Genomic DNA, 27,953 nt, shown 5'->3' on the forward strand with positions numbered 1-27,953 from the left:
TTGAAAAAAAATAATATATAAGTCATGCATGCAAGTTACAACTCACAAGTATTATGTATGTATAGTCTTTATCATTTCATTATATACTTAATTCAATGAATTGATTAATTCCTAAATTTATTGTTCTTTTCTCTTTAATGAAATAAAATATCTAAGAAGAAAGAATAAAATGAAGATGACATGGAATTTGTATAATATAGTCTAAGGCCAGTTGACATATATAAAAACAAAAGTAAATCCAATATATTTTTGATAAGTTATATAACATGGGAGTATATATTTGTGTGGGAGTATAAAATAAATTAATGTATAGTTTATATATATATATATATATATATATATATATATATATATATTTTCATTGATTTCTTCATATATATTTTTAAGTTATTTTAAAATCTTTTAATGAAAATTTTGACTCTACTATTAACCTAATTGTCATAGATCAAACTAATTTTTAATGAATAAAAAAGTTGGGTGGATTCTTTTTAATGGATAAAGAAAAAAATTAAAAAATATGTTGCCACGTGGTAAAGCTGTTTTCTAAAAACCGGCTGTTAAAAGTAATGGCATGGATGAGCTAGTTTTGTTACGACGATGGCATAAATGAGCCCAACTTTTAACGGATGACATAAATGAGCCATTTCTGATAGTTCAGTGGTATATTTGAGCCTTTTCCTATTTATATTTTTATTTATTTATTTTTGAGTTAGTTTAGAAAAGAACATTTCTTTCCCTTTTTTGGCAACTCATTTATTCTAACTTTTCGCATCGCATGTTAAAAACCACAAGTTTAAAGGATACTTTAGTACATTATACATATCTTTAATTTAAGATCTATCAAATCAAAATCAGACAAATAAATTAAAAATGACTGTCATGCATGTACAAATACCAGTTTGGATCTTATTACTGGTCTCTCATAAATATTAGAGTATCTTAGAGTCTAAAATTTCACATATAGTCTTCTTAGAGTATCTATAACTAACTTTCTAGTCTAAATTTCATATTTACAATTCATAGACAAAATAAATGACAGTTTTATGTATATATATACAAAAAAGAAAAAAAAGTCCATAACAACAAAAAGAGGTAAAAAGAAAATTTTAATGTAATAAATGTCCTTAATCTTCTCCAATTTTTCATTTATTTTTCTGATATAACAAATCAATAAATATGAGCGTTAATTATTCCCTCAAAAGTTGATAATTTTTTTTTTGAAAATTGCGATCTACAGGTGAAAGTTGGTAATTCGTACATACAAAATTCTGGTATATACGATTTACGCAAATTATTTTTTTACTTGAATTTATTTACTAAAATCCCTTTTTGAATCTAATACGCAATAAAAATTGATTCAGTTTCAACATAATGAAAATCGATTTTATTATTGGTTTAAATTAGATTTTCGAAATTGAATGCACAATATAAACTTCAAAAACTTTCAAATTGTCAATTTTGTAATTACTATTATTTTTGTATACAATAACTTCAATTGTAATTTTATGTTTCAATTTTCGTATTCAATTTTTGTTTTCTTGATTTTGAAAAAAAATTGCACACAAGTTGTTAAAAGGTTATAATCCTTGTTTGTGTTAGTTTTTTTTTTTTTCTAAATCCCATTTGTAATTGCAATTTGTGTGATATATTCATTCATTACTCTACTACATATTTCATAATATACAATTGACAGTCTTTTAATATTTTTTTTATGTATATCTATTAATAGTATATTTGAATTTTTGTATATCTATTAACATAAGTGTATAATTGTATTTGTATATCTGTTTTAAAGGTTACAAAGATTATTGTTTTTATTATTTGTATATCTATTGTTTGTATATCTGTATATTAGTTTACATAAATTTGATATTTGTATATCTGTTGTTTGTATATATATATATATATATATATATATATATATATGCAAATGAAGTATAATATTCAAATCAAAACTGTTGTTTATTATTTGTATATCTGTTGTTTGTATATTTGTATATACAAATTTGAATGTTGTTTGTAAACGATATTGCAAACGAAATATACATATATTCAGATCAAAATTGTTGTTTATTATTTATATATCTGTTGTTTGTATATTTGTATATACAAATTTGAATGTTGTTTTTAAACGAAATATACATACAAATGAAATATACATATTTGTATATTTGTTGTTTGTATATCTGTATATACATATATGCAAACGAAATAAATATATACATATATGTTTATTATTTGTATATCTATTGTTTGTATATCTGTATATACAAATTTGAATATTTTACATAATAACAAATTTGAATGTATATGCATATATGCACTCTAAAACTGTATATATCTGCATATGCACTATTCTTCAAAATGTATATGTGAAAGTTAACTGTATATACATATATGTAAAATGTATATACATATATCAAAAATACAAACTGTATATACATACATACACTCTAACTCTGTATATATATGCATGTATTATTCTACAAAAAAAAAGTATACGTATCTACATATATTGAAACAAAAATGTATATTGACCAACAATTCTGTTTCATGAGAATATATACAAAAAGACCTCGTAATCGTTGTCAACTTCATTGCTCCCCCTTTTAGATTTAGATATCTTAAAATATTTTTTCCTTTCCGCCTTACTAGAAGATGCAAAATTCTTTCCTTTTTTTTTTTTTTGATAATTTATCCATAAAAAAAATGGGGAAGTGACTTACATAATATATAAAAATTTATATTATAAAATAAAAATCTGCAAAAATGAAAAAATTATAAAAATGGGGGAGTGCTCCCCCTTTTCTATTTTTTTTTTTGTAAAATATATGAACAACGAAGAAATTTAACAACTAACTGACATAATATATAAAAATTTTAAAAAAATTAAATCTAATGCCAATATATGTTGTCGTTTCTTTAATTTAATATCAAGGATATTAGAGTGATTTTGAGAGAAAATTAAGGAAAAAATAAGTTGAAGAAGATATCATAAAAATCTTGTGTTTTGATATTCCATTGTTGCCTTTTTTTGAGTCAATAGGATAGAGAGAGAATAGAAAGAAAATACCAAAAATAAATATATGAGAGAGAAAATTGATCTATAAAAATCTTAATATATTTGTATAAAGGACCCACACAAAAAAAAACTAAAATTTAACTACCAAATGACTATGAATTGTAATTTTTTAAAACATGAACCATATCATGTAATTAATCTAGTATTTTTTCTATGTAATTTTTCCTAAATATTAAGCTTAACTTCCTTGCATTTTGATTTATTTGTAACGTTTGTACATTTCTTTCCTTTTTCCCCTTTCTCATTTGTTAATATTGCTCCTTGGATAATAATATTGTTTATAATATTTCAAATAGCTAGTACAGTTTAGAAATAACCCTTTTTCTACTCTGAATTCTGCTGAATATTACTACTATTTCTTTTTAGTTCACTTTTTTGACTGGTTCTCTTAATTTTAAAAAAGGGATTAAAACTTTTGTTATGCTTGGGGTGCAGGGAAACGCCGAATCACAATGATTTATTCAATAAACTTTTATTGTATGCAGTCTTACCCCACATTTCTTCAAGAGATTGTTTCCACGATTTGAACCTGTCACCTCTTGATCACATGACAACAAATTTACTAGTTACTCTAAGGCTATGCGTGGTTGTCTAAATAGTTAGTGTGAAGTAAAGATGATAGTGAATGAATGGAAGCTAAACAAGAAGTGGAGGTGGATTGTTAGGTGTGAAATGAAAGGTGAAAGCCCAATAATGGAGAATTGGGGTCGAAATGACAGCATTATGGCAGACATAGAAAAGTAGAAGATAAAAAAGGGAAAGCAATGTTTGCTTTTGGAAATTTTCCTCCAATTGATTGAATCATTTGATATTAAGGCCAAAATTATATGTTTTTAGTCAATATTTATTTTATATTTAGTATTTTTATTTGTCCCTTTTTAGCATTAATTTTATAGATTGTGTTTAATAGTATAATATAATATGTAGGATTAAAATGATGTGGATGAAGAAATTTGGATCTAAAATAAATTAAAGACGAAAGATTGTAAAAGAAATTAAACAGATAGCTTAATGAAATTAATTTATTAAAAGAATCATATATGACCCTGAATTTGAATGGAAAAAACGGCAAATCCAATAGCCTTTCGTGTTAGTTGCGCGACACGCAGCTAGCTACAACGGTCCATTTTTATTTATCTTAATCCATTTTGAATTCAGTTATTTTATTTGGAGTTTTTTTCCTACACCTATAAATACTCTATAAAAAAATTTAGTTTTTTACATAACTTTTGACCTAGAGAGAACTAGAAGCCGTTGTGGAGGTCAGGGGTGGACCTAGGAGGGTAACGGATTCACTCGAACCCCCGTCGATAAAAAATTACTTCATATATATATAATAGATTTTTTATATTTCTTTACATATATTATTTTTGAATCTCCTAAACCAAAGATGAGATGTAGCTTTAGTGGTTATGAGTGTGCTACTTTGGCCATGATATAAACCCCTACGTTTCAAGTTTGATTCTTGTTGGACACGCAGGTTCTTTAATTTATCTAAGTTCAAATTTAAGCCTCTGCTGGTCAACTACTATTGGGGGCAATTTTTTTCCGAACTCTCTTAGTAAAAATTCTGGATACATCATTAGTGGAGGCCGAAGAAAATTGATTTGATCTTTTCTTCTCCTTTATTATTTATTTTACGTTTTTCTTTGAATGATTTGTTGTAATTGCTCTATATCTATATGGAGTTAAACTTCTTGTTGTAGTCTTCAGTTCACATTCCAAAACACTATTTTTTCTTCTTTATTTTCACTTCATTTGTCTATTTTGAGAAGAATTATGCACATATTTCTGAATTTTTATAAGTTTTAGTGATCGCCCTTAGAAAAGTGATTTGAACTTTTTGTCCTTCATTAAAAGACCTCTTTTAGACAAAATTATCTTTTCACTATTTTCTTTAATTTATTATTTAATTATTTATATTATATTAACTATATTTCTAAAATATATGAAACTTCAAATATATGGAAAGAAAATCAATTAATATTTTAAAGACCAAATTCGGAAGAGTAAACTATTTAGAGAAAATATTTGGGGTAACTTAGCAGCTTTTAGCATAGGAACGAAGATGTAAACCTCTTTGCAATACCATAACTGCCCTCTGCTTCTGACAAAATTCCATTAGGGTCTATTTTGTATGATCCTAACATGGAGATTGCCTTGCATGGTGCTATTTTAAATAGATTGACTTATTCAGAAAATATGATTGATACTAATTTAACTTAATTCGGTTGTATGTCTAGATTGATGGATGTTTAGTTTTCTAATCCTCAGCTTTTTAACTATTTTTGTCAACATAATAGAATTCAATGTGCGGGTATATATATCTTTTTGTTTTCATTCAAGCCAATCTTTAGGGTCAAAATTTTTGCTCAGACAAGAATTATTTTCATCAGAACTGAAGTTTTGTGATTACTATTGTATCATTTTGTTGTAGTTTACAAGTCGTAGGTGGATTTATAGGTATTAGATGAATGTCGGTCGGCTTTGAGAAATTTTTTAGGTAAAGATTAAATTGAATTGTATTATTTTTATATCTCTATTTTGAGTTTTTTTGTGTAACTATTAAGTTTAGTTGTATTATTCTAATATCTCTATTATCGTATTATTTTATTATAGTTTACAGGTGGTAGATGAGTGTCAGTTGACTTTGAGAATTTTTTAGTGTAAAAGTTAGATTTAATTACATTAGTTTGATATCTTTATTAGCATATTGTTTTGCTGCAGTTACAGGTAGTAGATGAATGTCGATCAACTTTGATAACTTGTTTTGGTAAAAGTTAGGTTTAATTAATTAAATTCTCCAAAAGAGGTTGACTTTAATTATTGTATTCACCTTTCTTATTTAAATAAATATTCTATTTAGTGTAACATTTGATTTCATTAAAGTGAGGTCACCTAAACTAGTCTCCATAAAAAGCCGTCACTAAAAGTGTATTTTTCTGAACTTATATTAGTTCTAGTGACAGCATAGTCACCACAAAAAGCCGTCACTAAAAGTGTATTTTTCTAAATTTTTATTAGTTTTAGTGACAACATAGTCGCCACAAAAAGCCGTCACTTAAAGTGCATTTTCCCGAATTTTTATGTCTTAGTGACAACATAGTCGCCACAAAGGCTGTCACTAATAGTATATTTTTCTGAAGTTTTATATGTTTTAGTGACAACATAGTCGCCAGAAAAGGCTGTCAGTAATAGTATATTTTTCTGAATTTTTATACGTTTTAGTGACAAAAAAGTCACCACAAAAAGCTGTCACTAATGTATATTTTCCCGAATTCTTATAAGCTTTAGTGCCAGCATAATCTCCACAAAAAGCCGTCACTAATGCAATTTTTCCTAATTTTTTGTAAGTTTTAAAGACAGCATAGTCGCCACAAAAAACTGTCACTAAAAGTATATTTTCCTGAAATTTTATATGTTTTAGTGACAACATAGTCGCCACAATAAAACTGTCACTAAAACTATATTTTCCCGAATTTTATATGTTTTAGTGACAATATAGTCGCCACAAAATACTGTCACTAAAAGTTATTTTTCCGAATTTTTATATGTTTTAGTGACAAGATAATCGCCACAAAAAACTGTCACTAAAAGTATATTTTTTCGAATTTTTAAATGTATATTTTTCCGAATTGTTTATAAGTTTAGTGACAATATGGTCGCCACAAAATGTTGTCCCTAAAGTATATTTTTCCAATTTTTTTATAAGTTTTAGTGACAATATATTCGCCCCAAAATGTTGTCATTAAAGGCATATTTTCCCCTCTTTTGTATAAATTTTAGTGACAATATAGTCGCCACAAAAAGTTTGTCACTAAATAACCTGCATGTAAAATTGCTTTAAACTAACATTAAATAAGATATATTTTTTTAAATCCCTTTTGGAATTGTAACATTAAATAACATAAAAAGGAAAAGTAATGTTTGCTTTTGGAATTGATTTTAAGTGAGTCATAGTTCTCTATTAGTGAAGTAAAAAATACAACATTCTCACTTCCTCTTTCTTTTTCCCCTTTCTCATTTGTTAATGTTGCTTATTGGATAATAACATTGTTTATTATATTTCAAATAGGTAGTTTAGTTTAGTAATAACCCTTTTTCTACTCTGAATTCTGAACTCTGTTGAATATTACCACTATTTCATTTTAAATCACTTTTTGGACTGATTCTCTTAGTTTTAAAAAAAGGAATGTTAATGCACTAAAGCTTTTGCTATACGCAGGGTGCGGGGAATGGCCGAATCACAATAATTTATTCAATAAACTTTATTGTATGCAGTCTTACCTCATATTTTTGTAAGAGGCTGTTTCCACGACTTGAACTCGTCATCTCTTAGTCATATGATAGCAACTTTACTAGTTACTCCAAGACTCCCGTTTCATCTGTTTTTCTAAGCAGTTACTGTGAAGTAAAGGTGATAGTGAATGAATGGAAGCCAAACAAGAAGTGGAGTTGGATTGTTTGGTGTGAAATGAAAGCTGAAAGAGCAATAATGGAGAAGTGGGGTCGAAAAAAGTTTGATTTCATAAAAAGGAAAAGTAATGTTTACTTTTGGAATTTTTCCTCCAATTGATTGAGTCTTTTGATGTTAGTCAAAATTATATGTCTTTAGTCATTATTTATTTTATATTTAGTATTTTTTTTTGATTATTAATTTTATAGATTGTGCCTAATATTATAATTTGATGTGTAAGATTAAAAGGATGTGAAAATGAAGAAATTTAGAGTTAAAATAAATTAAAGATGAAAGATTATAAATGAAAATTAAACAGACAACTTAATGAAATTAATGTATTAAAATAGTCAAATATGACCCTGAATTTGAACGAAAAAAGCCACAAATACAATAGCCTTACGTGTCAGTGGCGCAACACGCAGCTAGCTACAACAGTCCATTTTTATTTATCTTAGTCCATTTTAAACTCAATTAGTGTATTTGAAGGTTTTTTCCTAAACCTATAAATACTCTATAAAAATTTAGTTTTTACATAACTTTTGACCTAGAAAGAGCTAGAAGTCATCGTGAAGACCGAAGAAAATAGATTTCATCTTTTCTTCTCCGTTATTATTTATTTTTACATTTTTCTTTGGATGATTTATTGCAATTGCTCCATGTCTATATGGAGTTAAACTTCTCATTACAGTCTTCAGTTCACATTACAAGACACTATTTTTTCTTCTTTATTTTCACTTCATTTCTCTATTTTGAGAAAAATTATCGGTCACCCGCACATATTTCTGAATTTTTATAAGTTTTAGTGACAGTATAGTCACCACAAAAGCCATCACTAAAAGTGTATTTGTCTGAATTTTTATTAGTTTTAGTGACAGCATAGTCGCCACAAAAAGACATCACTAAAAGTGTATTTTTTCGAATTTTTATTAGTTTTAGTGACAGCATAATGGCCACAAAAGCCGTAAAAGTGTATTTTTCTGAATTTTTGTCTTCGTAACAACATAGTCGCCACAAAAGGCTGTCACTAATAGTATATTTTTTCGAATTTTTATTAGTTTTAGTGAAAGCATAGTCGCCACAAAAAGACGTCCTAAAAGTATATTTTACCGAATTCTTATAAGTTTTACTGACAACATAGTCGCCACAAAAGCTATCACTAAAAGTATATTTTTTTTGGAATTTTCTTATGTTTTAGTGACAACATAGTTGCCACTAAAAGCTATCACTAAAAGTATATTTTTGTAAGTTTTAGTGCTAAGATAGTCGCCACAAAAAGCTGTCTTAAAAGTATATTTTTCCGAATTTTTATAAGTTTTAGTGACAATATACTCTCTGCAAAATGGCTCGCCGACATCGCTGGTCCACCCTCACCTGCTCCGCACTTCGTCGAAGGGCCGCCTGTTGATTTTCGACCCAAATCGCTCCCGGGCCCGGTCCACCCGAGAACCGTGGGCTAGCAACCACCGAATTGACTAAAAATTGGCCCATTCACGGTGTTTCGCTCTTTTGACCACTCAAATGGTCTCACCAAAACCATCAGGCCACCTTCGCCTGCTCCACACCTGCCGGTGGACCGCCGGTCGATTTTTGGCCTGAGCCCCAGCCTCGGGCCCACTCTAAGAACCGTGGGATAACACCTAACGAATTAGCCCGAAAATGGCATGTATGCTCTTTTTCACCCATTTGACCAGCCAAATGGCCCCACCGACCTTGTCGGGCCACCCTTACCCGCTCCATACCTATTGGTGGGCCGCTGGTTGATTTTTGGCCCAAATTGCGCCCGAGCCCCAGGCCCACTCCAAAAATCGTGGGCTAACACCTAATGAATTGGCCCAAAAATGGACCGTACGTACCTTTTCAGCCGTTTGACCAGCTAAATGGCCCCACCGATCATGTTGGACCATCCTAACCCGCTCCACACCTCGTCGGGGAGTTGTCGGTAGATTTTCAACCCAAATCGCACTTGGGCCTTGGGCCCACCCCGAGAACTATAGTCACTCACCGATTTGGCCCGAAAATGGCCCGTTCGTGCCATTTCGCCTGTTTGACCACCTAAATAGCCCCATCGAGCCACCCTCACGCACATCACACCCTGGGGTTCGTTGATCAATTTTTGGCCCAAAACGTGCTTGGACCCCCGGCCCGCCCCAAGAATCATGGGCTAACACCGATCGAATTAGCCTAAACATGACCCATCTACGTTGTTTCACACGTTTGACCACTAAAATGGTCCCTCCAACCTCCTCAGGACCACCCATATGGCCTCGCCGACTCTATCAAACCACCCTTATCTGCTCCACTCCCCGTCGAGGGGTCATCGATTGATTTTTAGCCCAAATCGAGCCCAGTCCCCGAGAACCGTAGGATAACACCCATCGAATTGGCCCCAAAATAGGCCGTTCGCACCCGTTTGACCACCCAAATGGCCCCGCCAGACCTTCCTCACCCGCACCACATTCCGCCAGGGAGTTGCTAGTCAATTTTTGGCCTAAACTACATCCGGGCCTCAATCCCTTCCCGAGAATCGTGGGCTAACACCCACCGAATTGGCCAAAAAAGGCCCGTTCGCCCGTTTCTCCTATTTCACCACCCAAATGGCCCTGCCAGACCAGCTTCACCTGTTCCACACCCCACCGGGGTTGCTGGTCAATTTTCGGCCCAAAACGCGCCCGAGCCCCAGCCCTCCCTGAGAACCGTGGGCTAACACCCACCAAATTGGCCAAAAAATAGCCCATATGAATCGTTTCACCCATTGACCTCCCAAATGGCCCCGCCAACCCCGCGGAGCCACCCTCACCCTCTCCATATCCTCCATTTGTCTATCCGAGGTATTCAAGAAGACACTTCTTATCCTTAAAAAGTAGTTTTTAGGACCATTTCCTTTTGTTGTAAGCTGTCTAACCTCTTATTCTTATTGTTTCTGCAAATTATATCATAATCACTGCAAATGACAGCTAATTATTGTCAAAGATTACATTTGCAGACTTTCACAACCTTTTAAAAAAGTGCATAAATTACTGACCAAAACTCAAAGCACTTTTGCATGCATTAAAGTCTTTTCTCTCTTCTATATATGGAGACTAGCTTCTGTTCTTTAGTTCTTGCAATGGCTAAGCACTTTCTCCTGCTGAATCTAATAGAGTTAGTAAGTTTCTGCTGCGTTGTATTAGCTTTTGAACCATGTCCAATGCAAGATTTCTGTGTGGCGGATCCTGCTAGCCCGGGTATTGCAAATCAGTAAGTATCTCATAAATACTCCCTTCGTTCCAACACTTCCTCAGTAAAAGTTCCAAGAAAGTTCCATTCTTTTTGGAACGAGTTAAAAGGTAAGTGTGTCATATAAATTTGAACAAAGCCGAGGGAGGATTATATTATGACTAGAAGATCAATGATTTTATGAATTTTCTCATTGTATCTGTTTTCCATTTTGTCAGCTAAGGTAAATGGCTTGGCTTGCAAAGATCCCAAGTCTACTAGTGCAGAGGACTTCTACTTCAGTGGCCTACATTTGGCTGGAAACACATCAAACACTTTTGGCTCTAAGGTTACTCCTGTCAATGTAGCTGAAATACCAGGAATGAGAGGTCTCTTGGTATCTCATTGGAGCGCGTTGACTATGCACCATGGGGAATTAACCCTCCACACACTCATCCAAGAGCTACTGAAATACTCACAGTCCTTGAAGGTTCTCTTCAAGTTGGTCTCGTACCTTCAAATCCAGAATTCTAGGCTCAAAACACATCCAGTCTCATCACCATACACTCTACCTCCACAGACTCCACTGTTTGGGAATACACTGGGTATGTTCTTTGTTGTTGTTGCCAATCACAAAACACATTTTACCCAGCATTATCAATATGAATCAACAAACAAGAATATTATATCATAAGGCTATGTTTTAATAGCAATCTTAAAACAAGAAGATATATTTTGATGCACAATCCATTCAAGGAAAGGCACTATTCTTTTCACAGTCAAAAGAGCACAAACATTGCTTCATATACAAAACCATATTAAGTACCACTGTTAGTGAGCTCATCACTGCCAAAAAATTGTATATCTATGAATGTACTTCTTTAAGAGGAAACTTAAAACAAAAAAATTGATCTGGCTATGGCAACCATATGTTAGGACGCATCATGCTCCAGATGCAAATAACGCCATAATCAAGCTTCTGCTAGTTTTAACCGGGGGACAATGTTCATTGATTGCAGCTCTTGGATTAGGAGTTTGCATGCGTAAGGCAACTTCATCGTAGAAATATTTTCCCCATTCTTGCACATAGAACAAATGCCAGTCTTCAACTTGTAGTTGTAATATCCCAATAAACCACATTTTCGGCAAACCTGAACCTCGAATGGATCACTGGAAATCATCAAACGCTCGTATGTCAACATACTGGCACCATATGCAATCAAACAATCACGTTCCATTTCTCCAACACGTGAACCTCCATTTCTACTCCTTCCTTCGGTAGGTTGTCTTGTCATCATAACACGAGGCCCACTCCTGCGAGCATGCATTTTATCTAGGACCATGTGTTTCAGCTTTTGGTAATATATTGGCTCCATGAAGATGTATGCTTGTAGTGGCATACCAGTAATAGCAGAATAAATAAAATCCTTGCCGTTGTAGCTAAATCCATGCTTTACCAGAGTTTCACTGATAGCATCAACCATGACTGCATGACCACTGGGTTCACCGAAAGCACTGCCATAATGAAATCTACCACATGAAACTCCAGCTTTACTTCCAAGAAGATTAGGGCAAATGCCACGTTCAGAGAATGGAAAATCTTCCTGTTGTACAATGGTGCCACAGACTCCTTTCTGTCCATGTCTACTGCTGAACTTGTCACCAATCTCAGGCCTGCGTGTATGACGGATCATAAATTTGATGCTTAAATTGTTGTGTCTATGAGAGTAAAGAGCCACTCTATCAATGACAGCTGTCTCCCCTTCAGGACCTTTATAAGTTTGTCTACTTGGCTTGTATGCACTATCAGGCAAGCCCATAGGAGACGTGACCTGTGGCGATTAAAAGAACAGATTATTGGTGAAAGGTGAACAACCAAGCTATCTTCAGATGCAGAAAATTGAGAACTATAGTTGTTCCAGTACGAACATACCTGTGGACTCTTGTGCTTGCCTAGAATAAGTCCATTTAATGTGATAAGATACGAACTTGGCATATGAAGTTCTTCTGCCGAAAGTTGTTCCAAGTCCTCCACACCCAAGCAGTAGCACTGTTCCACCATGTAAAGTTCAGTTACATGTCAAAGAATGAAGTGGGAACTTTACTAGCTGAAACTATCACTAACTAAAAAGTTTGGATTTTGCTGTGGCTATTAACACAAAATACAATACAATAAGATGTTAAGTATGCCTTACAACCTCCTACCATCAATTGTACCAGGAAAGTCAGTCCATTAAGGCCTACGGAGATGAAGACAGTCTCAGTTTCTTTGAGCTCCCCTTTTTCATATTACCCTTACCAACACTTCAGTTGTAATTTATTTATTTTTGAGCAAAACTTCAGTTAACAGCCCCATTAGTTCTTTTCTTTTTCCAGATAAATCAACAGACCCGTATGCACAATAAGTACAACATAAGCTACTGAAAACATTACCTTAATATATGCAATTTGGCAGCAGTACATTGTGAAAATTGGCAGACCTCTAATAAAAGGCCACATGACAAAACTGTTTTGGAAACTCACCATTAAAAAGTAATGACATGGGTGAGCTGATTTTATAATGACGATGGCTTGAATGAGCTGAACTTTTAACTGATGACATAAATGAGTCATTTCTGATAGTTTAATGGCATATTTGATCTTTTTTCTTATTTTAATTAATGACATGGACCTTTAATACAAGGTCACATGGCAAAGCTGTTTTTGAAAACCAACGTTAAAAATTAATGGAATGGATGAGCCGATTTTGTAACGGCGATGACATGAATGAGCCAAACTTTTAACTGATGGCATAAATGAGCCATTTCTGATAGTTCAATGACATATTTGAGCGTTTTCCTTATAATAAATTAAGGAAAATGTAGAGGAGAAAAAGAAGAGAATAAATAGGCTTTGATTCGAAGAAGAATGGCGAAATTGTAGTATGGAGAGAGAAATAGAGGAGCTTTTAGAAAGAAGTGAGCTTTATTTTGTACATTTGAAGAATAGCTAATATCATTTTGTTATACCCATGAGGTTCTAAAGGATGAGTGTCTTTTGAAGAGAACAATTTATTTTGTATGTTGAAGATTTTTCCATCATTAATGAAACGTAACAGGTTTGATTTAAAAAATGGGAAAATTATAATAACTGACCCCACTTGGTGAGAATACACTGGGTTTGTTGTTTTCGTTGGAAAATTATAATAATATTTCACTTCCTCTGCATATCAGTAAAAGTCAACCCACTAAACACACTTAGTTTTAGTCCATCAGAAAAGCAACCCCTAAATAAGATACAGGGCAAAGAAAGATGCAGAACCTGTGATACCAGCAGGGTTCACCATGTTGATCCTAAAAACAGTTTTAATTTTTTTTTTTTTTGTATAAAGTAAGGTATTTCATTCACAAAAGGGCATCAAGAAGGTGCATAGTTACAACTTACAATGAAAGAAAAATTGACAAAAGAAACTGGAATGAAGAAAAAGAAAATCCCTTTACAGTATGTCAATCTAAGACAAGTAACTAAGGAGCTCCAGAAAATGTTCAGTGCTAGATACATTAGCCAATCTAGACCAGTTTGAGAGAGTGATTTGGAGCTGAGGTTCCAGCAAAACACCTCCTTTTCCTCTCGTTCCAAAACAGTTCTTTGAGGGAAAAAGAAAAGAGATTACAAACCGTAAATTGAATTTCTGAAATTAAAACCCCATCAACTCCCGCTGTACAAATTTTTAACCTTTACAAGCTCGTAGTCACATAGAAGAAATTATTATCCCTGTGTTTTTCCTTTTAATTGATTTTGTTCCTATCAAAGTACGGAAGTAACAAAATTTGTCCGTAAGGCTCCTGATACACAAGAAAATTTCAAATGATAATAGCAAAGAGGAAAAGTGAAATATTTTGCTAACAGCATCAGTATGGTGGAACAACGCTAACCAAAACCTACAAGAGATATAAGAATTTGTCCGTAAGGCTCCTGATACAGAAGGAACAATTTTTTGGACCTTGGAATATCTATCCTCTTGAAATTAACAGAACTTAACCAAATTCAAAGACATGGGATCTCCTATTCTCAAAAATATATCCAGTTGCTCGGTCCAGCCTCTCAAATTTCAATTGTCCCATTTTAAGTAAAACAGGCAAATGGCAACATAATGGCAAATGTCCCATTTTCCTTCCATTAGCACGAAAAGTGAGACTTCATACCCCTTGGTTGAAAAGTAGAACATATAGTTGCTATATTCCCTTAGGTCGAGTACTCGAAGACACCAAGGAATCCTTTGGTCCCTTGAATCCAGTCTTCATCCTGACAGCTTGAACCAAAAGGTTTCACCCCAAACATAGTTTAAAAATGTGGAAAAAAAATCAATATTAGGACGAAGATGCAAAAGAACCGTCAAATTACCTGCTTTTGATTCACGAAGATACTTACAAACTCCCCAATTTTACCAGCTCTCCATAGCTTCCTCATTGCATTAGCAAACCACTGATTAAAAGAACAGATTATTGGTGAAAGGTGAACAACCAAGCTATCTTCAGATGCAGAAAATTGAGATATATAGCTGTTCCACTTCGAACATACCTGTGGACTCTTGTGCTTGCCTAGAATAAGTCCATTTAATGTGACAAGATACGAACATGGCATATGAAGTTCTTCTGCCGAAAGTTGTTCCAAGTCCTCCACACCCAAGCAGTAGCACTGTTCCACCATGTGAAGTTCAGTTACATGTCTAAGAAATGAAGTGGGAACTTTACTAGCTGAAACTATAACTAACTGAAAAGAAAGATTTTTCTGTGGCTATTAACACAAAATACAATACAATAAGAAGTTAACTATGTCTTACAACCTCCTAGGCTCCTACCATCAATCGTACCATGTAAGTCAGTGCATTAAGGCCCTAAGGAGATGAAGATAGTCTCACTTTCTTTGAGCTCCCCTTTTCGATATTACCCTTACCAATCTTCAGTTTTAATTTTATTTTTAAGCAAAACTTCAGCTAACAGCCCCATTAGTTCTTTTCTTTTTTCTGATAAATCAACAGACCCGTATTCACAATAAGTACAACATAAGCAACTGAAAACGTTACCTTAATATATGCAATTTGGCAGCAGTATGTTGTGAAAATTGTTAAGATTATTTTGGTATTTTCTCTATAATATTTTGTTTGTTTACTGCCTTTGTCCTCAATTTGGTGCAGGATGAGTGTCTTTTGAAGAGAACCATTTATTTTGTAGGTTCTCTATCATTGGTATACTTCTTGTATGTTGAAGATTTTTCCATCGTTAATGAAACGTAACATATTTGATTTAAAATTATAATAATAACTGTGCGAAGCAGTGGCTATTTCACTTCCTCTGCATATCAGTAAAAGTAACCCACTAAACACACTCAGTTTTAAGTCCATCAGAACGATAAAACAACTCCCTGTATCAATGAAACCTTTTAATCGATTAAAAAATAGAAGAAGAACTACTTCTACCCAGAATAAGTGCACCAATGAATTATGACGACCAACATGCAGTGTAAGGGAAGTATGATTCTCCTCATTCCACACTATACATTTCAGTCCATTTAGACCTTTACAGTATGTCAATCTAAGACAAGGAATTAAGGAGCTCCAGAAAATGTTCAGTGCTAGATACATTAGCCAATCTAGACCGGCGAAAAAGTAAGAGTAGACATCTAGTTTTGAGAGAGTGATTTGGAGCTGAGGTTCCAGCAAAACACCTCCTATTCCTCTCGTTCCAAAACAGTTCTTTGAGAGAGAAAAAAAAAAAAGAGATTACACTCAGCAAATTGCATTTCTGAAATTAAAACCCCATCAATTCCCGCTGTACAAATTTTTAGCCATAACAAGCTCGTAGTCACATAGAAGAAATTACTATCCCTGTCTTTTTCCTTTTGATTGATTTTGTTCTTATCAAAGTACGGTAGTAATCAGGTTAATATAAGAAGAATTAGATTGCTATCCTATATCTAGATTGCAAATGATAATATAACCATAATTAGAAATCCTAATGATAAAACTTTTCATATTCTCATCTAGAAATCCTCATAAGGAGCTGTCTTTATGTTGTTATCACCAGTTCGATAAGAGTTTAATATTTTCCATCACTTGTTCCTCCTAGGAAAAACAAACAACTAATACGTAGCATTCCACCGGTAGATTAGTTTACAACAACAAAAACATACCTAGCAACTAGCGTAATCTCACAAGTGGGATCTAGGGAGGGTAGTGTGTATGCGGACCATACCCCTACCATGGAAGGTAGAGAAATTATTTTGGTAGACCCTCGGCTCAAGTAAAAGCATTTCAAAGCAGTTCGAAAAAAGAAAAATGGGCGTGAAGAAGCCATGACAAAATACAAATGAAAGCATGACAGCACATTCTTAAAAGGGTACAGTAACTACAACAAAGGTAGATTAGTTTAATTTTAAATTTTTATGTAGTAAATATGTTCAAAACATTGGGATAAAAATAGTAACAAGGATATAAACATGAAATAACTTCTGGTTTTAACTTTTATAGTGATCATGGTTAACTTGTGATTTTGAGATCTATAATAATCAAGTGTAAAATCTCAAAGTTAAGAAATAGACAAACAAAAATTCAGGATACTACTTGACCGACTTTATTAAACACTTGAATACCAGGCGAGACAAACATAAATAATAAAGACTGTACCAAAGACATAATAGGGCGCTCATCCTCATCTGTCGTAACATGAGTCATCAACGCCAAGTTTTTCACCAGTCCCCAAGCTTCGCCTTCTGGGGTGTCACAAGGGCAAAGCATGCCGAACTGGCTAGGTTGCAGTGCTCTAGGACCACTAACTTTTCTAGATTTTTCGAATTGTGGTGAGATCTTTGTCAGGTGACCCAACGATCCAAGGTATGATAACCTAGCAACAACCTGAGTCATGCCTTTCCTGTGCATCCTAAATCATTTTACATCCCAATTGCCTGTAGATAGGGTTTTCTCCAGGCCCTTAGTAATATAGTCTTTGACTATGTATTGAGAAATGTCCAAACGGCTGGAGCGACTTGGCCTGGCAAGAAGAGCATCTATTGTGTTCCTAGCTTCATCATTCAACGTCTTGAACAAATCCTCAAAAAGGAGAGATAGTAGCTGACCGGAGAGCTCCAATCTTTTGTTCCCCACATAGTCTTTGTCATCCATTGCATCCTTGTTTAAGATTGCTTCCATCATGCGCCTCATCATTACTGCTACATATATGCATTGTTTGCGGAAATTATGCTGATGGACAGGAACATTTGCAAGAAATATGTCACGAAGAATACTCAAAGCTTGGGATCCCTTCTCAACTGGACCAGTAGAATATAAAGGCATGTTAAGCATGTTATCACTCTCGAGAAACTCCAGTGCTTGCTGTTGTGTATACAACTTGAGATCTGCACACTCCTCGATTGATGGCAAAAGCAGAGCACTCAGCCGAGGATCTCTTCCTATCATTTTCACAACCTCTTGATCGCTCTCCATCCCCATGGCCTTCAGACAACCATTATGGGGACCTTGGTTTTGAACATATTCAACTCTAAGTATATCTTTTCTTTTTCCATTTTTATAATTGTTTTGCTTTTTGTTTTTTCTGTGCTGCTGGTTACAGATGCTTGAACACAACCTTTTTCATCTGTATCGATGATTATCCTGTTCTTCGAGAGCTGCTCTTGAATTAAAATGACCTTCTCAGTGCCTTTGATTACAAAATATCCTCCCGGATCAAGTGGGCATTCTCCAAGTCTTGCTAGTTCATCTTCATCTTTCCCATATAGCACGCAACAGCTGCTTCTTAGCATAATTGGCATCCTTCCAATGATAACATTCTTCTTTGTTGACTCTACTGTCTGCCCGTGACTTCCCGTTGTGTACCTGATGGTGACATAAATAGGTGCTGCATAGGTTCTGTCAGATAGTTGGCATTTCTAAGGAGTTAATTTCTCAGTTACAGCATCAAAAATCATTGACGGTTCCCCAAAGTGGACATCCATGTACCTAAGATAAATACTGGGATCCAATGTTGATCTAATCTCCTGATTCACTCGGACAATCTTCTTTATTTCTGTCTTAACAAAATAATTGAAGGAGTCTTAAGTGTTGTTTCACCAATCCTCTCACCTTTAGGAATTCTGGAACAAGTTGATAATTGTCCACCAAATTCTTAATGGGAGAAGCAAGGTGCTGCTTGTCAATTCCGTGGCTCAAGTCGTCTGCCGTACTGGACATGGTAGAATCATAACCCATACCTGCTGCCAATCAATTTTCCAGTAGAACAAAACCAGAAACAATGAGATTGTAGAAGCAGCAAGGATGAGAGCCGAAACACTGCAAGATGATTTCCTTTCCCCTGCCACAAAAAGGTATAGAGCACGATTAGTTTGGGGCTAATTCAAGAGCGATTACACACCAATATACAAGTTAAACCAAAACTACCAACCATCACTAGAAGCTTGTATTCAGAAAGTGACATGTCCATGTAATAAAAAAGACGCAGGTATACATACACAAGTGCAAGTCGCATTTTCCTTACAAATTTCTGCTTTACTACAACCACATTTCAAGCTTAAAAATTTCATCGCTCGCCATTTTAACACGGTACCATTTAGAGAATCATATTATTCCTTGGCATCTATCTGCAATCTTACCATCTAGAAATACAACACAAAATACACAGAAGAAAAGCCAAAGGTGAAATAAAAAAATGCCTAGCATGCATTTACTTGGGCAATATATTTAAGTTCATCCAATTTCAAGACATTCCTTTTTTCTCGTTGTTTGGTAGTTGGTTAAAATTATGCAGGTATTATTAAAAAGGGCAGCCTGATGCACTAAAGCTCTCGCTATACGCTGAGTCCGGGGAAGGGCCCACCACAAGGGTGTATTGTACGCAGCCTTACCTTGCATTTCTGGAAGAGGTTGTTTCTAAGGCTTGAACCCGTGACCTTCTGATCACATGGAAGCAACTTTACCAGTTACTCCAAGGCTCCCCTTCCCAGGTATTATTAACGTATGTATTAGTTATGCAGGTATTAGTTATTCTACCTTCTACTCTACATAAGATAATATACCAATCCCTCATAACTTATACATGTACTCCCTCCATTTCAATTTGTTACGCCTATTTTGACTTGACGCGGAGTTTAAGAAAATAAGTAAGGCGTTTGAATTTTGTTGTCTTAAATAAAGATATATTAAATGTACCAAAATGCACTTTATGAGTTACTAAAACGGGAAAGTGTCTGTCTGAGCTCCCAATCCTAGCTTTATAGTCTTATATAGTCATATAAAGTACTTGGTCCCATCTCTTTGAAACGGACTAAAAAGCAAGTAATAACAACAACAATAACAACATACCCAGTGATATGGAAAAATCTTTGGTAGGGAGCTCTATCCCGAATGGGGCCCTACCCGGTGCGAATTTGGATTAGTCAGACTCCAATGCGAGTACCGGACAACGGATGGAAACAAAAAAAAATATATACTGTATATATTTGCCGAAAATGCGATTTGTTGGGATATAGTTGCATTAAGCAGGGTAAAATGTGGTGTAAGAATGCATGTATTAGCAATGCAGGGATTAAACTATTTACTTCCCAGATGAATTTGACAGTACCATATAGGATCAAAGCAAATGTTTGACAATGTTAATATTGCTAAAGGGCAACCCGATGCACTAAAGCTACCGCTATGCGCGGTATCCGGGGAAGGACCCCACTACAAAGGTGTATCTTACGCAGCCTTACCTTGTATTTAAGCCAGAGGCTGTTTGCAAGGCTTGAACCCGTGACCTCCGAGGGAAGCCTTAATGTCTGACAATGTTAATATTGCTAGAGAACAAATAATCAAACAATTGAACACACAGAATTAAAGCAACCAAGCTAAGTGACAAATAACACACTTCTAAAAAAAGGGCAGCCCGGTGCACTAAAGCTACCGCTATGCATGGTGTTCGGGGAAGGGCTCCATCACAGGGGTGTGTCGTACGCAACCTTACCTTGCATTTCTGCCAGATGCTGTTTCCAAGGCTTGAACCCGTGACCTCCTGGTCACATGGCAGCAACTTTACCAATTACTCCAAGGCCCCCTTCAAATAACACACTTCTGAAGCTTCTATATTTGTTGTTGGTTTAAAATTTGATTGAATCTGAGCAACAATAGTTTCATCAACTTGAAAAGCCTTGGCAAGAATATCTGTTTCTATAGCTGGTTCTGATCCGAAAACTGCATTAGCAAATGCTTATAACACCAGGATTTTGGCTACTCAAAGCAGCATTAGCAACAGCATTTCCATATCCCACGTTGCACTGGTAGTGAACAAGTCCAATTGGAAAAACAAATGTATTGCCTTTTTGTATTGGCTTCTAGTACAAAACAATAGTAATGCATTTACACCTACTCGGTCAGCAGAAACGAAATGATGTCATGGATCAGTGAGACAGTGACCAGTATCTGAATCAGATTCAGTTTCCGACTCCTGTTGAAAAGGATTTAATCTGTTTGTATTTGCTTCTAATGGAGGGAGTCAATCATCATTACTTGAGTCTTCATTTTCATCCACCTTGAGAATTGTGTGACCATATATCCTGTTTTGAGTTCTCTACTTGTTGAGTTTGAAGATCTCTGGCCTGCACGCGGATTATGCAAAAATTTCTGAATAAAAGATATTTGGAGGGAGGAGAGCAGTAGACCGTAATATGACCCTTCCTGAGCAGCATCGGGTGACAGACTCTTGCCAACCAATTGAACAACATTGCAGAGTGGATTGAAGCCATATCTTAGCCAGGGAGAGAGGTGTTGGGAGTAGTATGATGTTTCAATTAGGGTCGTTCGTGTATGCAGAAATCTACCATTTGTTTTGCTTATATTATGTGTGGGGTATGCATTCCAAAATATCAATTAAGTTAGCACATTCAAATATGAATGACCGACTACGTGAAATCAAACACCAAGTAAAACACACACTCGGCAGAGTACTTACTGAGAGGCGGCTTATCCTGTAAGCTGATTGACGTATGTAGTAACACAATAAACTATAGACTTGCTAAATCAGAACAAGGCAAAAGAATAGGTGGTTGAATTTCAGAGTCTGACCATTCAGGTGACTTGTGAAGCACGTGGACTTGGTCATGATAGAGAACCTGCGTAACAACACATGCCACTTTTCTACCTGATTCGGTAGCTTCTTCTCTGCCACTCTCTACCACCACGACAAAGTTGCCTATTGATAAAAAATAGGCATGCTCTTTTGAAATTTAGCTGGAAATATTGCTAATGATGTTTCACCTTTGGCATCCGTTACCTTTCACATTCGAAATAATAATTTCAACCAAGAAACAAGAGGTAAGACATAAAAGAAAGATGAAAGGGATGGTACTTGAATAATGTTGGAACCTCGAAGGTCGACAACCTGCATAATGCTTTGTCCTTTTTGAAGACTCAAAAATTCTTCTTCCACAGCCCTTTTCAAATTCTTCCTTCCCCCTCTCATGCTTCTTCTTTCCCCAATTGGAACACACACTGCAAAACCCTAACCACTCCTTGCTTTCATTGTTTTCTTTATTTGTTTTTACCAGTCCCTTATAGGTGTGGGTTAGGAGATGTAGACAACAGACAGTAACAACAACAGCATTTCCATATCCGCGTTGTGTTTGACTTGAAGTGAACCTTCAAGGCCTAGGACAGTGAGCATCTCAGTAGCTCTTGGATGAGTGTGTGGAGAGGTTAAATCCCCATGGAGCATAGTCGACGTGCACCAGTGAGATACCAAGAGTGTCAAGTGTTGATATTTGAGCTACATTGACTAGAGTGAACTTAGAGCAAAATGTATTTGATGTATTTCCAACCAAATGCGCCGCACCAGTGAGATACCAAGGGTTTTAAGTCCTCTGCTTCGACAGACTTGAGATATTTCCAAGCTAAGCCGTTTTACTTTAGCTGAAACAACGGAAAAATACAGTGAGAAAATTCATGAGAATCATCCATCTTCTAGTCCTAGTAAGAGGATTATGATGCTCTCATCGCGATTTACTGATTTGTAATACATAAATCTTGTATTGGACTTGGTTCAAAAGCTAACACAACACAGCAGAAACCAAGTGTTATCAAATTCAGCAGAAACATGACAGTGTGATTCTTGAATAGATTTGGTAGATATGATGCAGTTTCTTCTATCTCTTCACATGCTAAGCACAGACCATTCCGCGATCTATATAATATACATAGAAATAGAAGGACTTAGACGACATAGGATCTGTTAGATTAAGGGTCAATGCTAAACTTTTTACATACAATTGTTGCTATAGTACAATAGTTCAGTAAACATTATGGTTAAAAAGGGTTCATGTGATGTTATAAATAAAGTAGAAGAAGAAACATAAGGACGATAAAAAGTTAACGAGAAGATAATTATACTGCTGCTTTTCTGGACAAAATAAAGTTGAAGAAGAAACATAAGGACGACAAAAAGTTAACGAGAAGATAATTATACTGCTGCATTTCTGAACAAAGTCCTATGAATAAATAGGAAGCATCATGCTCTGCAAACACATATGAAACTCAGTGGCGGATATAGAGTAGAAAGTGTAGGTTCCCGGGAATCCACACTCGCTACCGTAAGACTTAAAATTACATAGAAAAATTGTCAAAAGTTATAAATATTAATAGGTGGGAACCCATAACTAAACCAAGTGATAGCTTAGTGGTAGGAAAGGAGCCCTTGGGAACCCACAAGTTTGAAATTCTGGATCTGCCTCTGATGAAACTACAATCAGGTTCCCCTAGTTTTAATCGCGGGACAATGTTCATTGATTGAAGCTCCTGGATTAGGAGCTTGCACGCATAAGGCAACTTCATCGTAGAAATATTTTCCCCGTTCTTACACATGGAAAAAATCCAGTCTTCTGCTTGCAGTTGTAATATCCCAATAAACCACATTTTCTGCAAACCTGAACCTCAAACGGATCACTGGAAAGCATCAAGCGCTCGTATATCAACATACTGGCACCATATGCAAGTAAACAATCACGTTCCATTTCTCCCACACGTAAACCTCCATTTCTACTCCTACCTTCGGTAGGTTTTCTTGTCATAGTAACACGAGGACCAATCCCACGAGCGTGAATTTTGTCTAGGACCATGTGTTTCAGCTTTTGGTAATATATTGGCCACATGAAGATGTACGCCTGTAGTGGCATACCGGTAATGCCTGAATAAAGAAAGTGCTTGCCATTGTAGCTGTAGCCATGTTTAACAAAAGTTTCGCAGATAGCATCAACCGTGTCTGCATGACCACTGGGTTCTCCGAAAGCACTGCCATAATGAAACCTCCCACATGAAACTCCAGCTTTACTTCCAAGAAGCTCTATCATCTTTCCCACTGTCATTCGGCTTGGAAATCCGTGAGGATTCATAATAAGATCAGGACAAATGCCACGTTCAGAAAACGGAAGATCTTCCTGTTGTACAATGGTGCCACAAACTCCTTTCTGCCCATGCCTGCTACTAAACTTGTCACCAATCGCAGGCCTACGAGTATCACGAATCATAAACTTGATGCTTAAATTGTTTTTTCATCAGAGTGAAGAGCCACTCTCTCAACGACAGCTAATTCCCCTTCAGTACCTTCATAAGTTTGTCTACTTGGCTTGTATGCAGTATCAGGCAAGGCCGTAGGAGACGTGCCTGGTATCGGCCTCGTGACTGTAGGGGATTCCTTGTTGATATAGATATCATGAGGTCGAATAATTTCTCCTGGAGAAGCTATTCCATCTCATCCAGAATCTGCATCCTATCAGCTTCATCTCCTTCACGCTGTGGTTTAATTATTCTATCTGATGTGCCATTCTCATACGTCTGACATATGGAAGCGTATTTTTTCATCACTATGCAACGCCCAAAGCCTCGATCTAAAGAAGACTTTTTCATTACTATTGCATCCTCTATGTCATAGCCACTATTACTCATCACAGAAACAGTGGCATTCTGACCAGCCCCTAATTTATCATAATTCATACCCAACCAGTTCGATTGCTCTTGTTGTCAGTAAAGGGCGTTGAGGATACACCAAAAGGTAGAGCAAACCGTCCATCCGATTCAACTGGTCATAGGCAATGTTTCCCATAGCTAGCTTACCCATCGCACACTGATAGGTATTCCTAGGGGACTGATTGTGATGAGGATAAGGTATCAAACCGGCACAAACACCTAAGATTGTGAAAGGCTCAATCTCAATATGCGTTGTTTCCATTGTGGCCTCCTTTTCATATAGAGCAATCAATGAGAGCAATCAATGAGTTGTTCTCCTCGTTGACATCAAGATATTCAATCAAACCATCCCTTAGAAAGATGTTGAAGTCACGCACACCATCCCTCAACTCTTTCATATGGAGCTCCTTGATCCTGGAAACGCCTCTATCAGCAATTACAAGTGGATGACAGACATGTCCACCATCTGAAGCAATGTAGACGCAGTGCTGCTTTTCATTCACAAAAATGCTTACAAACTCTCTGATTTTACCAGCCCTTCGTAGGTTCCTCATAGCATTAGCAAATCGCTGTGGACTCTTGTGCTTGCCTAGCATAAGTCCATTTAATACGATGAGATAAGAACTCGGCAAATGAAGTTCTTCTGCTGAAAGTAGTTCCAAGTCCTCAACACCCAAGCAGTAGCACTGTTCCATCATGTAAAGTTCGGTTACATGTCGAGGAATGAAGTAGGAATTTTACTTGCTGAATTTAGCACAAACTGAAAAGTTAGATTTTGTTATGGTTATTAACACAAAATGCAACAAAATAGGAATATAGCTATGTCTAAGATCGAGACTTTTTTAGGAACACTGTTCCGCCAAGTACTTGCTAGCTCCCACGACTAACTGTACCAGGTAAATCTGTTCATCAACAAGTAAGGATATGATAACTGTCTCTCTTTCTAAGATCACCTTGACGTCATGATTCTCACCAACTCTCTATGGACTAAGAGTAAAAACATTTTATCTTTAAGCAAAAGCGTCAGTTAACAGCCCTATTTGTTCTTCTGTTTTTTGAGATAAATCAACAGAACCATTTGCAAATTAAGTGTAACATAAGCAACTGAAAACATTACCGCAATATATGCAATTCAGCAGCAATATGTGGTGAAATTTGTTCGGATTATTAAGGATACCACCTATCCTACTTCAGTACACGCTTAAATACCAGGCGGGAGAAATATAAATAAAAAAAACTATACCAGAGAAATAATAGGGCGCTCATCCTAATCTTTCGTAATATGAGTTATCAAGGCCAAGTTTTTCACCAATCTACAAGCTTCACCTTCTGGCGTATCACAAGGACACAGCATACCAAACTGGCTAGGTTGCAGTGCTCTAGGACCACTAACTTTCCTAGACTTCTCGAATTGTGGTCTGATCTTCGTCATGTTGCCCAACGTTCCAATGTATGATAACCTAGCAACAACATCAGTCACTCCTTTCTTGTGCATCCCAAATCGTTTAACATCCCAGTTGCCCGTAGACAGGGCTCTCCCAGCTCTAAAGTAATTCTGTTATATTTCTTTATACAATATAAAATGTCCCGAGCACTGGAGCTAGCATCAAATGCCCTCTTAGATTCAGCATTCATCGTCTTGAATAAATCCTCAAAAAGGAGGGATAAAAGCTGACCGGAGAGCTCCAGTCGTTTGTTCCCAACATAGTCCTTGTCATCCATTGCATCCTTGTTTAAAATTGCTTCCATCATGCGCGTCATCATTACTGGAACATATATGCATTTTTTGCGGAAATTATGCTGATGGACAGGAACATTTGCAAGAAATATGTCACGAAGAAATATGACCGGAGAAATAAAAAGTATATCTTTTTCTTTCTCCATTTTTATAATCGTTTTGCTTTTTGTTTTTTTCGGAACTACTGATAACAGATGCTTGTACACAGCCTTTATTATCCGTATCAATGATTATTCTGTTCTCCGAGAGCTGCTCTTGAATTGAAATTACCTTCTTTGTGCCATTGATAACAAAATATCCTCCGGGATCAAGTGGACATTCTCCAAGTTTTGCTAGTTGTTCTTCATCTTTCCCATATAGCACGCAAGAACAACTTCTTAGCATAATAGGCATTCGTCCAATGATAACACCCTTCTCCGTTGATTCTTGTTTTTTCCCTTTCATTGTTGTTGTGTAGTCGACTGTGACATAAATTGGAGCCACCTAGGTAAGGCTAGATAGCCGACATTTCTGTGGACTTAGTTTCTCAGTTACACCATCATAAATCATTGATGGTTCACCAATACGGACATCCCTGTACCTAAGAAAAATATTGGGGTCCCTTGTCGATCTAATCTCATTATTCGCTCTGACAATCTTCTTTATTTCCGTCTTAACAAAGTAATTGAACGAGTCCAAATGCTGCTTCACCAATCCTCTCACCTTTAGGAATTCTGGAATAAGTTGATACTTGTCCACTGAATTCTTTATGGGAGAAGCAAGGTACTGCTTTTCAATTCCGTGGCTCAAATTGTCTGTCTCATCGGACATAGTAGAATCACTACCTGTACTCATTGCCTATCGATCTTCCTGCACAACAAAACCGTAAAACAATAAGTTTGCAGCAGCAATGTAAGATTGATATCTTTTCGCGCTGCCACAATAAGGTATAGAACACAATGAATAAGGATCTAATTCAAGAGAAATCACAAACAAAATCTACTAGTACAACCATTGACCATCACTAGCAGGTATACACCAGAATCAAACGCGAATCAAGGATTTGAAGTTTATGAATTCCAAGTACGACCCCAAGTTAATATGCAATTTTTAATACACATACAGGTTTTGAGCAAAGTTACTGAGTTACACTGTGAACCCGCACGAGGCATGTAACACTCTAGATCCACCCCTAACAAGAATAATTGGCATTGTATGACAAATTTTGTGCTCTATTACAACCTCAATATTCAAGCCTAAAACTCAATTTCTTCTCTTTGCCCCGGCGCTACGGTCTAGTGGTAAGAGCGCAACGCTTTGCACATGACATGCACACGTCATGGGCGCTAGCCGTGGTACACACAAATGTTTAAAAAATTGTAACACTACAAAGTGACTACATATTGCATATAATTATTATGATAATTAGGTCTTTGGTTCCTTCTAGCAAATTCTCACACTTTACATAAGAGTTTTAATTTCTTTCTTATGAAGTTGAAGCATATTCAAATCCCAACAA

At 35.6% G+C, this 27,953-nt stretch overlaps 3 pseudogenes; all 3 read right to left on the minus strand.

Annotated features, from left to right (window-relative positions):
* Window positions 1-11,633: 11,633 nt before the first annotated feature.
* On the minus strand, window positions 11,634-19,034 carry LOC107844738 (annotated as a pseudogene).
* A 1,353-nt stretch (window positions 19,035-20,387) lies between these two features.
* LOC107844739 lies at window positions 20,388-22,716 on the minus strand (annotated as a pseudogene).
* Window positions 22,717-23,343: 627 nt separating this feature from the next.
* On the minus strand, window positions 23,344-27,289 carry LOC107844740 (annotated as a pseudogene).
* Between the last annotated feature and the right edge of the window lie 664 nt (window positions 27,290-27,953).

This window comes from Capsicum annuum, chromosome 10, assembly GCF_002878395.1.
Source record: "Capsicum annuum cultivar UCD-10X-F1 chromosome 10, UCD10Xv1.1, whole genome shotgun sequence".
Classification (NCBI taxonomy): Eukaryota; Viridiplantae; Streptophyta; class Magnoliopsida; order Solanales; family Solanaceae; genus Capsicum; species Capsicum annuum.